Source organism: Camelus ferus, chromosome 6, assembly GCF_009834535.1.
Source record: "Camelus ferus isolate YT-003-E chromosome 6, BCGSAC_Cfer_1.0, whole genome shotgun sequence".
Lineage (NCBI taxonomy): Eukaryota > Metazoa > Chordata > Mammalia > Artiodactyla > Camelidae > Camelus > Camelus ferus.
The window spans coordinates 42,319,399-42,336,250 of NC_045701.1; the positions used below are offsets into that span (position 1 = coordinate 42,319,399).

Below are 16,852 nucleotides of genomic sequence, written 5' to 3' on the forward strand. Positions count from 1 at the left end.
CTCCACTGCCCCCTCTTTCTCCATGTTCTTTCACAGGAATTCTCTCCCTCTCATCCAAGGCTCCCAACTGGCCTCCTCATCTTTCATCTCTTTATCCCCCTCCCCCCTTCCCATTCTAGACAGCATTTCCTTAGCACAGTTCTAATCAAGTCTGTTCCCACTCAAGACTTTCAATTCCTCCCTACTGACAAAGGAAGAAGGCCTGAAATCTTTAGCTTGGCCTCTCAAGGTCCTTGGTGGTCTGGCCCCAACTTATGTTTCCATTATTTTTTGACTCCTTCACTTCTCCCTTCCTTCCCTTCGTCTGTGCCTTTCTTCATATTCCTTGTGCCTGCAGTGGCTTTCTTCCACTTCATCCTGTTCTCTGAAGGTGCAAATTCTAGGCATCTTTTAAAGCCCACCTCAAATACTGCCACTTCTGGGAAGTTTTTCCAGAGCCCTGCAGCAAGAACTAATGGACAATCCTGCATCTTCACCTCCTACTGCTATCTGTAAATTTCTAAGGACATGTATCACATTCTGACTTATATTGAGGGCATTTTTACTACTGTTTTATTTACTCTACTGCTTTTTAAGCCACTGAAAGTTCCTTGTCTGATGCATTTTTGCCTCCTCCTCAAAATCTGGAACAGTGTAAGCTTCAGAAATACTTACTAAGTGAATAAATGAAGGAATGAATAAATGAGTAAACAAACTAAAAGTGACTAAAGATGGTCATGGTAAAATTAATTTGAAAGGTGTAACCATTAAGAAAAAAGAATGTACAGCATTGCTCAAGAGGTTATAATAACTAGGTATAATGGCTGACATTATGAAAGAAATAATTTATGCTAAGTACTTGGAAAATTTTCCCAAAGGGATTACTTTTGTTTAGAGATAATTTCCTACTTAGTGGTGAAAGGAAATTATCACTTGGATTAATATTAAAACTTTTTCCTATTTTTAATTCTAACTCTGTTACCATCCATACGGGAAAGGGCACCATGGGGACAAGTCTATGCTGTCATTCAAATGGCCAGGTTAACTTGTTGGTTTCAGGGCTTCATGATTTTATCTACAGGCACTCTCAGTAGCAACTCACCATTAATCATGGGAATTTTCACTGCAGACACATTGGAGATGACAAACCAAGATTAAAGATGTATGATAAATGTGTTTAAAAAAAAAAAACCTCCTCTGCTTAATTTTTCATATTTACCCATCAAAAATTACACCTCTGGTAATGAATACTTAGGCCTAAGATTTTTTTTTTTTTAAAGAGAGCAATCCATCTTGCGGAATGATATCTGTGAAACAACTTAACTATTGCCTCTGAGGGGGTGGGACATCGAAAACAGTTTCCACAAAAAGAAAAAAGTAGAGACTGTTCAAATCCCAGCTTGGTCCTACCCTTTGGTGCTGGTCAATAAACTCAGTACCAGATATAAACAAAACATTCCATTCAACATTATGTCAACCTTCAGCAAAAAGGTCATCCATCACCGTGCATTAATGTTCTGAGCACCTGTAAAATCCGATGTGCATTCTTCCAGGCCATTTTTTTTCAACTTCGTGTCTGTCAGAGATACCCCCCACCATATACGTATTATTTATGTTGGGAGTAGCTTTCTAAATGTCACCCAAATGAATTAGTATCACGCTGAGCCTCGGAGTTAAGAGAGTCGCCATGTGCATTTATGTGTTTTCTCTCCCCGAATACTGACACATTTATATCCTTTCCCCGTCTGCTCTGGCTTTGGCAGGGATGCATAGTACAAGCAGTTTATTTTACTATGACATGGTGACAAAATAGAACTTTATTTATGTGAAACTGGTTAAAAATGCTCTGGCCAAAAAATATGACACCAGTTAAGGAAATCTAATAAAACCTCTTCTAGAAATGGTGTAAAGTATAGAGTTTTATTTGGAACTTAATGAGGTTAGTAATGCATACTGTACCTTACTGTGTCTACCAAATAACATCAGGCTAATGCTGCCAAGTGTTTTTTTTTAAATAGCCCGATCACTATTAATTTACTCAGCCATTTTTAGCTACCTAGCTTTCCCTCATTCATTCATGCATTCTTTCTTTTAACAAATAGAATACTTATCACATACTTACTTTATATAGCTGGAGAGAAATTATAATAGTTTTTAGATATATGGAAACTTAAACCACTTTTATCAATATTTATGAGTTCCCCTAAAGGTCTAACAGAAGTAACTCACTAACCACAATCATATTCATCAAAGCTGAAAGGGGAAAAAAAAAACCCTGAAATTTGGTTTTATAAAATTTTTGCACTAAATGTTACCATCTAACAACTATTCTTAGAGTGACAAAAACAGATACCTTCATTTATATATTATGCCACATGGCTTGGGCATGGTGATACAAACAGCATGTACAAATAATGCAAAAAAAATTCTTAGGTACCCCTAAGTTCATGTCTCTGAATGCAGACAAACAGAAACAAAAGCAGAGTTTTTCGTCCAAATTTGTGTTGTTTTGAAAGGCACCATACTGAAAGGCTGAATGCATATTCGAACGGTGCTATCTGTTGCCCAAAGCATTTTTGGCCCTAGTCTTGGAAACGGACATCAGAGACCCTTTGTGATCACTAAAGAAGGTCCATCTTATCATTTTAGAGACCAGGATAGTCTTCCATGGCCATCATCCCTTTCCTCCTGTCTCTTCTTACTTCTTTCTTCCCCCTCATTCCTGGGCCTAGTGCTGCCACTGGCAGAGATCCAGAGACTCAGAGAAGGGCAGTGAAATATGCAGAGGCCCCCGGGAGCAAGAGGTGCCTTCCTCATCATTCACCAGGATGCCTGTGGGAAGTGTTCAAAGCTGATGCGGGGTGAACCAGGCTGACCGTGGCTGGAGCCCTGGGTTCCCGTCCTGGTTCAATCACTAACATGCTACCTTTATAAGAGAATCCACCTCAGTGGATTTAATTTCCTCACCCACAAGATAAGTTGGTTGGTGTGGGATGAGGGTACCACAGGTAATCTCTGTAGACCCTTCCTGCTGCACAGTTCTGTGACCCCCTCCCAGACAACCACCAATAGTCAGAAAGCATCCTTCATCAACCACAACTAAAATGACATAAAACCCCTAAATCTGAGAAACCAATCACATTGTCTGAACAAAATTTAACTTTGGTTAGGATTTCAAACGCAGCTGCCAGTATAAATACCAAGTGAAACAGCAATATTTCTGTTGAGAAAAATGTGCCTGCTAAATGATTTCTCATTCAATGTAATGCATTATGTCCACCTTAACAATTAGCATTAGTAGAGACTTCTGGCCATGTCAGGAAAATGGTTTTATTATATGGAACTTGTTCTTACAATGATACTCATTTATATTCAATTTTGCTTATGTTTTATTGTTACATATCTCTCTCCTTGGTAACTCTAGGCAAAACTCTAATCTTTCCATTGGAAGTGATAAAATACAGTGTTCATTAACTTGAACATATATAATCCTAGGGCATGACTGTGTTACATGTTAGTAGAGAAAAAAACAAAGAATGTCTTCACAAATTTTCTTTAAGGCTCATTTTTTCACTCAGCCATTAAGCCATTATCATTCACATAAATAGCTCCTGAGGATAATGCAACCAGGCCATTTCCAGGTGTGTTTGCCCAGACAGCCAAATTGCCAAAACAGCTCCATTGTCCCACTTTGCCTAACTGCTTGTGTGCACAAGCAAGTTAACCATGCCCACCTCCCTGGGCCCTCCTGTCTAAGACAGACAACACCCAGAAACACAGACAACTATAGCTCTGGCAACATTCAATTTTATATTTTGCCTTGTGTAATCAATGCACACATTCATTTCACATAATAAAGAGTAAAGTGAGTCTGAACAAAGTTTCTTAATTAAGAAACCATTCAAGAAATTTTCCTCTCAGGGATCTCAAAGATTAAACTCCTTTGAAGTCTTCCTGCAGGTATATGTTTCATTACGGTCCTTTATGCAATGAACACGCAGCACTAGTTCAGAGGCAAGCTTCCTGGCATCAGAGACATTAAGAGTTATTAATGGGCCTTGTGGGAACTAGTCTTGTCACCAGGTGTTGAGGCCTTACCCAGATATGGGAGACTGACAACCTCCACCCACAAAACACTGTCAGGCTCACACACGCATGTGCATAGACACAAACACACATGTGCAAAGGAGCCAGAGGGAGGAAGACACTGAGTGAGGCTGCTCAGTCTACATGAGGCTGCCACACAAATGAATCAGAACAGAGTGAAAGACAAATATCATATGACATCACTTACATGTGGAATCTAAAAAATGATATAAATGAACTTGTTTACAAAACAGAAATGGACTCACAGACATAGAAAACAAACTTATGGTTACCAAAGGGGAAGGTGAGGGGAGGGATACATTAGGAGTTTGGGATTAGCAGATACACACCACTATATATAAAATAGATAAACAACAAGGTCCTACTGTATAACACAGGGAAGTATGTTCAGTATCTTGTAATAACCTATAATGAAAAAGAATATGAAAAAGAATATACACATGTATAACTGAATCACTATGCTGTACACCAGAAACTAACATAACATTGTAAATAAACTATACTTTAACTGAAAAAAAAAGAACAACAGAGTAGAAAGAGCCAAACCCAGCTCAAGGAAGCCTCCAAAAACAAGGCCATGCTCCAAAACTGTCTTCTGCAACCAGCTTCGTGGTAGATTTCACCACACACTGCTTCCGTCCTGTTTGTTTAAACTGTCTTGGAAGACTTTGTGCAGCGACTCCATAAACTCTTAGGCCTTTAGCTGACCATAAATGATTCTACCATACATGAACATGGAGCAGGGAAACACTGTCATGTGCTTCTTGTGGTTGCTTTAACTGTAAGTTAAAATGTCTTAGAAGGGTGTCCAGAGTGTGTGGCAATAATTCAATGCTCAGTTTTGCTTTCCATGGGGGTTGCTACCCCAACAAATGTGCCCCACTCCTCCCAGGCACACTGCCTGAGGGCAGCTGATTCACTGTTTCCTCCACCAGGTTCTACTCTCCTCCCTTCCTCCCCTCCAACAGGAATCCTTACAATGGAGTGAGGGCCAGTGGAGCTGACTGGCTTGACTGCTAGATCCCAAGCTCTTTGTATCTGATCCTACTCACTCAAATCAGGACATTCTTCTCTCTACTGTCTCTAAAAACAAGCCCCAGGAAATGTCTTTAAATATTCTAATTCCCTGTAATCCCCGACCGACTGCAGGTGGAGGGAGGAGGTGACGTTTCACCTGCTTTTACAACCTGAGAAACAAGGGCTCTGAACCTGAGCACACCCAGTTTTGCCCGTGTTTGTGAGGGCCCTTAGAAAGGGAAAGCCTGAGATGGAGATGAAAGGGCACTGGCCACGAACTGACCTCAGACAGCTATGGAAAAAATAATAGGAAGAAAGGGCACCCCAACTTGGGGTTCACTTTCACCTTCACATCTTTGCATTTCCTAAATCTAGATTTCACAGTTTAGACCACAATTCCTCTGTCTGGTCTTAATAAACAGAGCAATACATGATGGATGTTCCAGTACCTATTCCATAATAATTTAATCAGTGACCAGGAAGAACCTGAACATCTATCTTCTTTTGGGACATTAAGACAAGAGAAAAGGCAGCACACTGGAAAGATCATTGAACTTGGAGCCAGAAGAAATGGACTGGAGAAATGGACTTCTGCCACTTGCTGATCATAAAATGTCCAGCAGGTCACTTACACTCTCTAACTGTTAGGTTCCCCATCTGTCCAGTTCAGATAGTAACTCAATCCCTGCTTCTCTGCGGGACTGTCCTGGGGAAAATGGAAATCTAATCATTTAATCTAAAATATGGCTAGGCGTTTAATCAACCATAATATTTTTCACTGGCCAATTTACATCATCCCTGTTCTTAGTTGTGTGAATCCTATTCTTAATGTAATTCCACCTTTTTCGTATCAGTAGTTTGACCACTTAACCACATAAAGACATATGCTTGTAACTGAAAAAGCCACCTGTAATTTCTAAGATAATTATGAAGGACAAGCCAGAATTGAGAAAATTTGCTCCCATAAAACAGAACTAATTTTTCCTGTTTGGGGCTAACGATGAGGAGTAGAGAGAGAAGAAGATAGGTGGAGATAATACTAAACACATTGTTATATGTTTTTTAAATCATAACAATTATCAATAATTATTTCTATTCTCAAGAATGCCTTTTTCATATAAATTTCCTGCCTCATGCAGACACTATGCTGAAGTCATGCTCTTGCCATGTCTTTTCTTTTGTTCTTTTTCCCCCTCACCCCACCTGCCGCCTCAGTCCTTTCCTTCCCTCCCTTCTCTGACCCGCTCTCCCTGAGTATGGCCTCACCATTATTCTCCAGTTTCTTTGCTGGCTGCACCTTTACAGCAAATCCCTCTAGAGTGGGAAATGTAACGCTGTGGGTTATAGCTCCATGCACAGGCCTGCTCAGCAGCACCAAACACAGCTGCAGCCAAAACAAGCAAGAAAGTCCATGGGAACACCTACCTAAACAGCAGTGGCGGTTCCACTCTCCCAGTCACCCTGAGCACGGAGCCGCTCTCCTCATATGTAACTCTTGCTCTTTGCCAACAACCAGGAAAAGGAAAGTTCACACAATGTAGAACCCAACAGGCTCACTGCTCAAATGGAATTCTGTCAGCAGTAACGCTGCTGTCACTGTGCTCATGTTTAAACTAATCACGATCTGTTACGGTGAGGATGTTCAAGACAACGGTTCTCAGACTTTCATGAGTGGAATTCTCTGAGTGAGCTTGTAAAAATCCACCCGCAAGGAGTCTAATTCTGAGAGTTTGGGGCCACACTTAGAAAAACACTGCTCTAAGGCCTTGCTGAGAAAGTGGCCACTATAATACAGGGCCTGGCAATCTTCTGAAAGGACATGGTCCCAAGAGGGTCACTTTGGCTCCAGGCCTGGTGCTGACCTCTTACTGTTGTTAGCCTCAATCTTGTCCCACAAGCTCGTGGGCCATTCCCCTTCCTGCCAGCCCTGCTCCGTTGCTGGTGAGGAGCAGTTGGCAGCTGGGCTCTCAGTTGACTCCCAAAGCTATAGTCTATGAAGGGGAAGAGCAAGGGAAATACAGGCCCTTCCAAAGTGATGAAACAATGCCTTGCAAATGCCCTTAGCACACAGATGGGGCATCAGAAGCAGAGAGGCACATCCTCTATCTGGAGTTGGGGAGATAAGAAGTATTCCCTGAACCTGGAAGCTAAACTCCTTGAATCCACTAGACGCTGAAGCAGTTGTGAGAATGTGAGAACTACCCCCAGGGCAGACATGTTCCCGTCTCTTTGTATGTCTTCAAACCTAATTTCCCATACAATAAAGGAAAGAATTTGAGCCACAGGCCAGCCTATGAAGGATGCTACTTCTTGGAAGTATTTCAACTCCATCTCTACAGTCCTGGTGTGAGATCTCCTCATCATTGTCTGGACAACTTAAGCGGCTTCCAAGGTGGCTCGCTGCCACCACTCTCTCCTACCCCTCAGCCTTTCTCTATTCTACCAAAGTGATTTTCCTCACATATCAATTGTTTTAGTGTTACTATCCTTGCTTCTGTCTATTAGGCTCCATGCTATTCCTTGGTGTGATGTTTTTCAAACATAATCAGATAGCCTCAAATTTAAATCAGTAGCTGAAATATCTGGAAAATAACCAGAAAAGGTAGTAAGAGCGTATGTTTTATCCAGAAAGGAATCAAGAAATTATTCCAAAGTTTAATTAAAGAATGCCATGTAACCACCCAGCCTTTCTTGAGTCTAAGGATAACAGTCTCATTTAGGGGTTAGACATACCAAACACAATGAAATTCACTTTTAAAAATTTATAATTTTACTGCTTCCCTTGATCCTAAAATCTGAGGTAGAGGTGGTAGATACGTTGTTTTGAATGAGCCAGAAATTTTCCTTTTGGTAGTGGGGTAGAACTATTAATATGAACAGCAGTAATTTTAGTTTTTGGCAGAAAAGTTGTTGTGAGACCTGAGTTGGCAGCCTTCGAGTTTTTATTTTATTGTTCCATATTTCTTTTGAGTCATTTAAGAGGTTGAAAGAAAGTCAAAATGTTCCAGAAATATTTTCCACTTTCCTTTGGTTACAAACTAGGCCACCCTTTCTACCAAAGGTTAGTACATATCCCCCCATAGTATATTAAAGTGGTTAAAGAAACGATAAGTAAAAAAGCCATTAAGCTTATTCTATTTTTAAAATTTCCCCCTTTTTCCTGTTTTATTCCCCAAAGCATGCAAAAATGCTGCTTAGATCATGTGAACAGAGGATATAAAATGGCCCTCCCCAGATTACGGTGATTCTGAACAGTATGTTAGCAAAAAAGGTATTTATGGCTGACAGAGTAATGGGAAAATTTATATTTTAAAGTAATAGATTATTCATGCAGGGACCATCATAGCTCTATCTGCCTTCAACACAAAGGGATAGAAGACCATGCACAGGGTTGTGATCAAGATAAACAGTTGAATCAGCTCACATAGCCAAGCAGGCCATTCCCCTCGGTATTCTACACCATCTTGGTGGAAGGCATGTTTTGACTCTTCACCAGTGGAAAATGGTGGCTGCTAGAAACTTTAACCTTGCCTGCAAAATGAGCTGCCAAAGTTTCATGCAGAGAAGTGCACAGACCCTCATTTTAAGCCAGGCCAGTCTTGCTGCAACTTTGCAAGCCAGCTCAAAGAGAACCAGGAGCACTGGTGACCCCTCATGACATGGCACAACCCAACAGAATCATACAATATTGATGTTTTCTGTTTGTGAGGAAAGTTGCTGCTAACTGAAGTGGCGGGACACTCAAAAATGCTTGGTGAAAAATGGCTTTTCCTACCAGGATCGCTGCATTCACAGTTCCACAAGACTCCTCTCCATCTCTCCCTTGAAACCTCCTTTAGAGACTGCACTTTAGCTATATTTGCAAAAGCTATTTAGTGTTTTCATTTTCCAAGACTTCTTATGTATGTATATAATTTCCTAGTCTAAATCCATAAAAAACCAAAATGGGTAAATATATTTTTAAATGAATATAGTTTTACTACCTTCTCATAAATACTAATTATCATGGACTCAAATGAAATGCTAATAAAATGTTTCTAAGTACATGCATCCTAATTTATGAATCAATAGCTTGTTTATAATCAGCAGAGCAAGTGTAAGCCACTGCCGATGAAATGCTTGGCAACCTTTCTATGCAGCAAGTTAACCATTTTCCTCTGTATTTCTATTACTTCATTTGCTCAGCAAACCCTTTCTGAATGGGCTCTACAAAGTGGATCCCTCATGTATATTCACAAATTCTTAATTTAATGGGGTCCACGTGACCATTCTCTGGTTAAGAGCCATCACAGAATATCTCCTTCAAGTGTTAATCTCGAGGGTGGAACATTCAAACCCTGGAATCAGGAGCAGCTTTGTAGCCACATTAAAGGCTTGGTTTGCAGCTTTGAACAAGTTACTTATATCCAAGGGAAGCAGTTTCCTCAGTTATAAAACAGGAAGAATAATCCTGGGAATAACACACTAATGTGAGTAAAGCTCTTTAAGATCCTCTCGTGAGAGGTGCAGTAAAAGGACAAAGCAACGTTATTGGTACCTTGTCAACACTCAAACAATACGCTTAGGTATTAAGCAAAAGTGAATATAAATATAAGTAGAATCAGTGCCTGCAGTATAATCACATAATCCCACCCAGTGTGCTCACCCAGAACTATAATTGAGTTATGCATTTCAAGAAGATAAACTATTTCACATGGACATATCTATTCTAATATCTTTATTATAGTGGAATTACAGACTTGCTTGTAATGGGGAGGGTAACAATTTTCTTATATCTGTTTCACCAATTTAGTTCTGATTTGTTTGATTGGATGAGTTTGTGTTTTCTATCCATGTGGATGTTTCTATAAATTGAGAAAAGCCTTTTCTAAGTTACTTAAAGGAATAGTTCTGGTCGAGCTCTGATTTTGTCTTCCAATTATCTACACATTCAGTCAGTTTTAAATGTTTGTGGTTAGTTTCAAAGGATAGGGATCAATTGGCTAGCACATGTGCTAATCTGATTTTTTTTTTTTTTTTTTTGCAAATATTTGTTAGCTTTGCTTCTCTTCTGGAATTCTCAGAATTGAAGGTAAAGTGAAAATGCTCCCTTTTGATCCTGACCTATGGAATAAAGTTATGCTTTAATCAAAGAACATCCTCACAAATCACTATGACTTTCCATGTAAACATAATAAATTCACAATTCCAACAGTTATTATCCATCTTTTCCACTCCACTAAGTTTAAAAATCTTAGGCTATATTCTTTTTTAAATGAATCTTCTCTCAACCAGATCAGTGAATCTTGGCTATGATTTTTGACAGTTTAAGATTCAAATTTTTATTATTTTTAAAGATTGTCAATAGATACTTAAATTACTTATTTTTTTTTAACAAAGAGCAGAGACCCCAAGAGATGAAGAAATTTACAGAGAATGTTACAATCTCTAACATTCCAATGTTTAAAAAATCTCATTTGGTTTTGGTATATAAATACCCACAAACTATATATAGACATACTTTCCAAGTAAGAACTATAGCACTCCTATTTATTCCTATCAGAAATAAAAGTAAAATCTTCTGGAGCAAGTCCAGTATTTCTTGGAGTGCACTAGATCAGAAATATTTTCCTTCTGAGTTTGTTCTCCACTCTCTCACTCTAATAAATTCTCACTAAATTATAACCAATAACTTTCATATTCTTATGAAAATATTATATTTTCATTTAATATAGTATTTTCATTTAAGTTAATATAATTTGTTTTTATTTAATAAAATATTTTAATATAATATTTAAAAATAAAAATAAATCACAGTCTCTACAAAAGCCCAAATCAGACAAAAATTTGTAAATATACTTTTGGCGTGGGATAGCAACTACATAGAACATAAGAAAGTGGATGTCTCGGAGGTGGGACAGTCATGAGACACTGCTGAATGTTCATTTTCAGGGTGACTTCTTTGTTTCCTCTGCTCTTCTGCCTCATTCGCTATCCCCAAAGAACATTTCAAGAAAGTTTCCAAAAAGGGGGAAAAGGGAGTTTGCCCTCAGCACAGCAATCTGACTCCACAGACATTCCAGCAACTATCTCCACCACAGAGAATGAACCTCTAAGCAATGAGAAAGTATATTAGAGAAAATTCCTGAGCTGATCAAGGGAGTTGCTTAACAGTCTTCTACTCAATGCGGGTACCTTGAAGAAGAGCCCTTGTGTGTCCTGGAGTATATTCAGCACAACTTGAGCTAATGTCCCAACTGATCGGTGGATCAGTGTGATAGTCTTATCAATTGTTTGTTTTTCTGATAGGAAATGTGACTATGTCTTTCACTGTCTACACATTATACTCACACCTCTCAGCCTACCAACATTCTCCTCCGACATTCAAATTCACTGACTACTGTAATCTGCCCTGTGCAAGAATTCTTGAACTCTGTCATTTAAACAAAAGTTAACAAATAACGGCAGCAGAACTTTTTCTTCTAAGATTCTAAAATTCTAAGATGAAGGTTTCAATACAGTCTTCTGATTGGATGACTAGGGGGACTAGACCTTTATCCCTTGATTTCTTCCCTTCCTGGCTTCTCCCTCAGAAGCCCCGGTGGGGGTTTCACAGGAAATGAAAAACCTCTAAATTAGACAGCAAGAGGAAACCTCTGTGTGAATTTTTATTCCCCTAAATACTTAACTCCTTAGTTCCATCTAAACACAACAGTCAACAAAATGCACCTGCTGGCACCTCCAAATCTTGTAAGGAATCTTGATTCTTTTTCCTCTTGAATTGTGAATGAAATCATAGATTTATATGTTGTAGATTTGTATAAATCGTCACTAACTGAAGGTCAGTTACATTTTTATCCCTCTTGACTCCACAAATCTGACCCCCCAGAAAGGGAGAGAATTAAGCTTTCCTCTGCTTCGTGTTTGCGATTTTCTCACATTCCTACAAGTGAACACTTTCTTCTCTGATCTTATCTGATGTCTGTTATTTGGATAAGCCTCGGGAAGTCAGGTATCTTGTCTACGTTAGTCATCTCTATACATCAGCAAAGGACTGTCCAAAACAACAACCAGCACTTGGTAACCATTGTTTGATAGGGTCACTAAGAGAGACGTTTATTTTTTATATATATATTCATCTGATCTGAAAATACTGAATGTTTTTAGTCATTAGTTATGAACGTCTCCCCACACACAAAAAAGAAGGGGGTTGCTATGCTTGTTCTAAGTAAGCAACTTGGCCTTGCTCTTAAAAGGTACCTCATACAATGAAATGTTGTGCATCTGTTTATGCCTGTGAAAAGAGATATAATGACAAGCTTCTACTTTCCTAATGACAGAGAAATTAAACATCACTGTATCCAGCAGCAACAATTATGCAGAGTAGTGGGTAATAAAAGTACGATGATGAGGATTGACAGCCACCCTCCCCTTTGAGGAACCTGAAGTTGGGGCAGGAAGGACAGATGCATCCTCCTATGTGTGTGCGTGAGAGAGAGAGACAGACAGACAGACAGAGAGACACACAGGCATAGTACTTAATAACACAGAGCATGAGAAAGACATCCAAATGGTCACTGAAACTGCTATCAAGGAAGGAAATTTGTCCTCTGAACATCTTGAACTGGGAGCTCTGACCTAAGTAAGAAGTCTGGGGCAGACTCGGGTGGCTGGAGGGCTTCTCCATAAACTGGGAATGGAAGTTAAGGAAACAAAACAACGAGGGAAGAGCATGCACAGCTGAGGGAACAGCTTGTACCAAATCTCTGTGGTAGGAGCCAGCCTGGCAAAGTGCCAGGGCCTGAGAGAAGACCAGGGAGGAATAATTTCTTTACATGAGGTAAAGTGAAAATGCTTCTGAAGGCAAAAAAGGTCAAGCAAACTCTGAAGCCACTTCTTCTTCTGTTATTGGACTATAGGCAACCTGACTCTTTTCCCTCACAGAACTTCTCTCCTGCATGGAGAGCACAGCTGAGCCCCTCGGCTGCGAGTGGGAGGTCCTGCTGATTGACAAGCAGTCACTGGTGACTCACAGTCAGTCATTCCTGACAAACCCAGGTTATGATTAAATGTAGTGGAGCAGTGAATTCAATGGTTGGAAACGGAATGGAGAGAGCCTGAGAAACTCGGCAAGGCAACTAAGAGGAAAGCCACTTCCACAGAACAGGAAGTCTTTTCTCTTTTCAGAGCGTCATCCATCATGCTGGGGGAAACGGGAGAGACATAACCTACTACTTCTTAATAGGCTTCTGCACAGAGAGTGGCTTTGAAGCAGCAGCTGCCCACAGTAAATTTCACTGACCCTTAGAGCCTTTCCTCAAGTTTTCCAACTGTTTTGTCTCCTGAGCTGCAGCTCAGTGTTGGGTCCAAGTTACAGCACCTGACAAAACTAAGGAGCCTCCGCCGAATGAGAATGGATAGCGTTCAGTGATGTTGTCTTTTCTGTGCTACCCCAACGGTGAGACATGATGCCATTCCATCTGGCCATAAAGTGTACTCTTTCCCAGGGAGAAGGAGCCCAGCAAGGGGTTTTATTTTAGGATCTGGTATTTTACTGTACATATATCAAAGAAAACACAGTGAAATACAGCCTGATCCCAAGACAATGCAGCCAAGGGGTCAAGTCTTCTCAATAAAGCAGAATTAATAAGTCTAATAAGAACAAAGTCCTTTAGAGTTCATTCAGCCTTGTTTTTTTTTTTCAAATTATGAAGTTACAGAGAGATAAAAATCAAAGGATGATGCCAGAAAAGAAGTATGGAAAATAAGAAAGTATATCTAAAAATTCAGGTTTTTCCTTTTCTGAATAATTGTGTAACACTTAGAATTAAATTTTGGGACCCAAGACTCACATACAAAGTAGAAACAAATTAATTAAATAAATAAACATGTGGCCTTTGATGTCCGAGGCTGATGTTCCAGGATCCTTCTCTAGAGCTTGTGAGCTGAGCTGCTTTTCTAGGAGTGGGAGTAGGTTTGTTTAGCACCTGCTATCTTGTCTCAGTCTGGTTCTGCCAATGGCTACAAAGACCTTTGTGAAATGAGGTCTGGACCACAGTGAATCTACTTGACACTTGGGGGCCTGAACTCACACTCCAATTTTTATTACCACTGACCGAGCTGAGTATCAGAGTCCATAGAATACCTAGACACTCACTTTTATACTTCAATTCTTCTATCTCAAGCAGGTGACAGAGGCAAATGCAAGCAGGATCATTTTGGTGGTAGAGGTTTGGAGCTACACTCTCAGATGGAAAACACTTCTGATTAGAGCCCAACAGGGGAGGAGAAGAATGAGGGGTGAGGCTCCAGATTCCATTGTCTCTGCATACCTTGAGCAAAGATCTAAATAAATTCTTAGCAAGTTGTTACAATTGAGCATTTGCTTAATGAAGCCACCTCCGGATTCTTCTCACTCCCCTTGGTCATGAAAATATCAAAAGGAAAAAAAGATATATCAATAATTTTTTTATTATGAAGAGAAATTTTTGAAATATCGCTATCAGTTGGGATTGTGACCATCATCATAATCATGACTGTCACAGTGACAGTCAGTTGAACAAAGATTGTAGGCCAGACACTTTTCAGACCATCCGTTGAGGTCAGGAGCCCTGTGTTGTCTGAGATGGTATGCCTGGAGCAGGTGCTCAAGAAACCCTTGCTGATGGAATTGTCAATGAATAGATGAGCCTAAGAGCATAATTCACCAACAAGCATGAAAGTTACTGAGCTCAGAGTCATGATGTGGCATGTATATACCTTTAGGCCAACATCAAAGGAAAGGAAATACTCAATTAATTTTATATTGTAATTACTAGTATAATAAAACCAAATAATTGAGAACTAATACGAACCTATAACTGCAGGGAATTAAGCCAATAATTACCAGTAATGACTAACAAGTAGCATTACTAATTAGCACTTTATCTTCACAGGGTGAGTCAAAAGTAAAATAACAAACCAGTTTAGGGTGAAGAAAGAACACTGAGCCTAAGTACTAACATTAAGTTCTAGAGATTCAAGACTGATCCCACCCCATGCCTACATAGGTTGAACCATGTGAAATTGCTGTTTTTGTTAAAATGCTCAAACATCATCAGTTTCACACAGTTCAACCTAATAGTTTCATACAGGTATCCCTGTGCTGAACTAAAGGGTAACAAGTTACTACATGTTCATCATATTACTAATCTTTCACTCTTTGAAGAGATCTTAAAAGAAATTGTTAAAATGTCTATAGAATACTAACTTGTGGTTGCCAAGGGGCCAAGGGGTGGGAAGGGATAGACTGGGATTTCAAAATGTAGAACAGATAAACAAGATTATACTGTACAACACAGGGAAATATATACAAGATCTTATGGTAGCTCACAGAGAAAAAAATGTGACAATGAATATATATATGTTCATGTATAACTGAAAAATTGTGCTCTACACTGGAATTTGACACAACATTGTAAAATGATTATAAATCAATAAAAAATGTTAAAAAAAGAAAAATACCATATGAGATTGCTCATATGTGGAATCTAAAAAAAAAAAAAAAAACAACATAAATACAAAACAGAAACAGACTCATAAACATAGAATATAAACTTGTGGTTGCCAAGGGGGCAGGGGGTGGGAAGGGACAAACTAGGATTTCAAAATGTAGAATAGATAAGCAATATTATACTGTATAGCACAGGGAAATATACACAAGATCTTACAGTAGCTCACAGAGAAAACAATGTGACAATGAATATATATACGTTCATGTATAACTGAAAAATTGTACTCTACACTGGAATTTGACACAACTTTGTAAAATGATTATAACTCAATGAAAATGTTAAAAAAAGAAATTGTTAAAATGTCTAGCTTCTTTTACATTTATACAGTCTATATTTATACATTCATTTGTATATACAACATTTACACATTGAATATGTTCAATCAGTTCCTGTCCATAGGGATTCAAAGACTTCTTAGCAGAGGAGATAAACATATAACCAAATAAACTCTTCAAGATTTTTAAAGTTCAGGTAAATATGTAAGCTCACCGGGCAAAGCAAACTGAAATGATCTTTCTGAGTTCCTTCAGCATTTCCTCATTAATCCAAATGTGATAATAACAGGCTTTTGAGGGAGTCTTTCCCACTTTCTTCCTCAAAATATACATCCTGGTTGGGAAGGGGAGGTCCTGATTGTTGGAGTATCACAAAAGTAGAGAAACACTAGTTGTGAGTATTATGTTTTTAAAAAAGGAAACAAATAAGTGAAGATATTGGAGATTAATATTTAATTATAAATATGTAATATATACATTTCAACATATGCATATTTATGAAGTACCAAGCATGTCTAAGACATTGTGCTGGGCACCAGGGAAAATACAAGAATAATTAAGGCAATGGTCATCACCTTCATGGATCTTAAATTCTAGCCCCAAAAGAAAGAAACACAATAAGCTATAAGGAGAGATAGAGGTTGACTGGCTAGGAAGGAGGAACAAGTCAAGTGAGACTGGCTAGCATTCTTAGGAAGCAACATAACAGAACCAAGGATGGCTTTCTGGAGCATTCTTGAAGAATGACCAGTATCTTGGCAGGTAGTAATTGGGGAGGGAGGCAGTGGCAGTAGAGAGGTACTGAAAGATTTGGGGCAGAAATAAACAACTATTAGAATCACATTTTAGGAAGAAAAATCTAAAATCTAATCTGTGTATAAGATGGATTGGCAATGGCAGGAGGCAGGGAAGATGAGAATGGTACCTGTGGTGGGGGTGGCG

The 16,852-nt window shown here is 39.1% G+C and overlaps 1 protein-coding gene across 9 annotated transcripts in view; it reads right to left on the reverse strand.

Moving 5' to 3' along the window:
- SLC25A21 (solute carrier family 25 member 21) overlaps positions 1–16,852 on the reverse strand; it is a 421,523-nt gene that overhangs the window by 249,354 nt on the left and 155,317 nt on the right. Inside the window, exon 1 of one of the 9 annotated variants that reach the window (XM_032481921.1) lies at positions 6,529–6,583. The exons of the other annotated variants lie outside the window; for them this stretch is intronic. The gene's annotated coding sequence lies outside the window, so the exon portion shown is untranslated. Of the gene's footprint in view, positions 1–6,528; positions 6,584–16,852 lie in introns of those variants that run through there. 9 annotated transcript variants of the gene reach the window in all.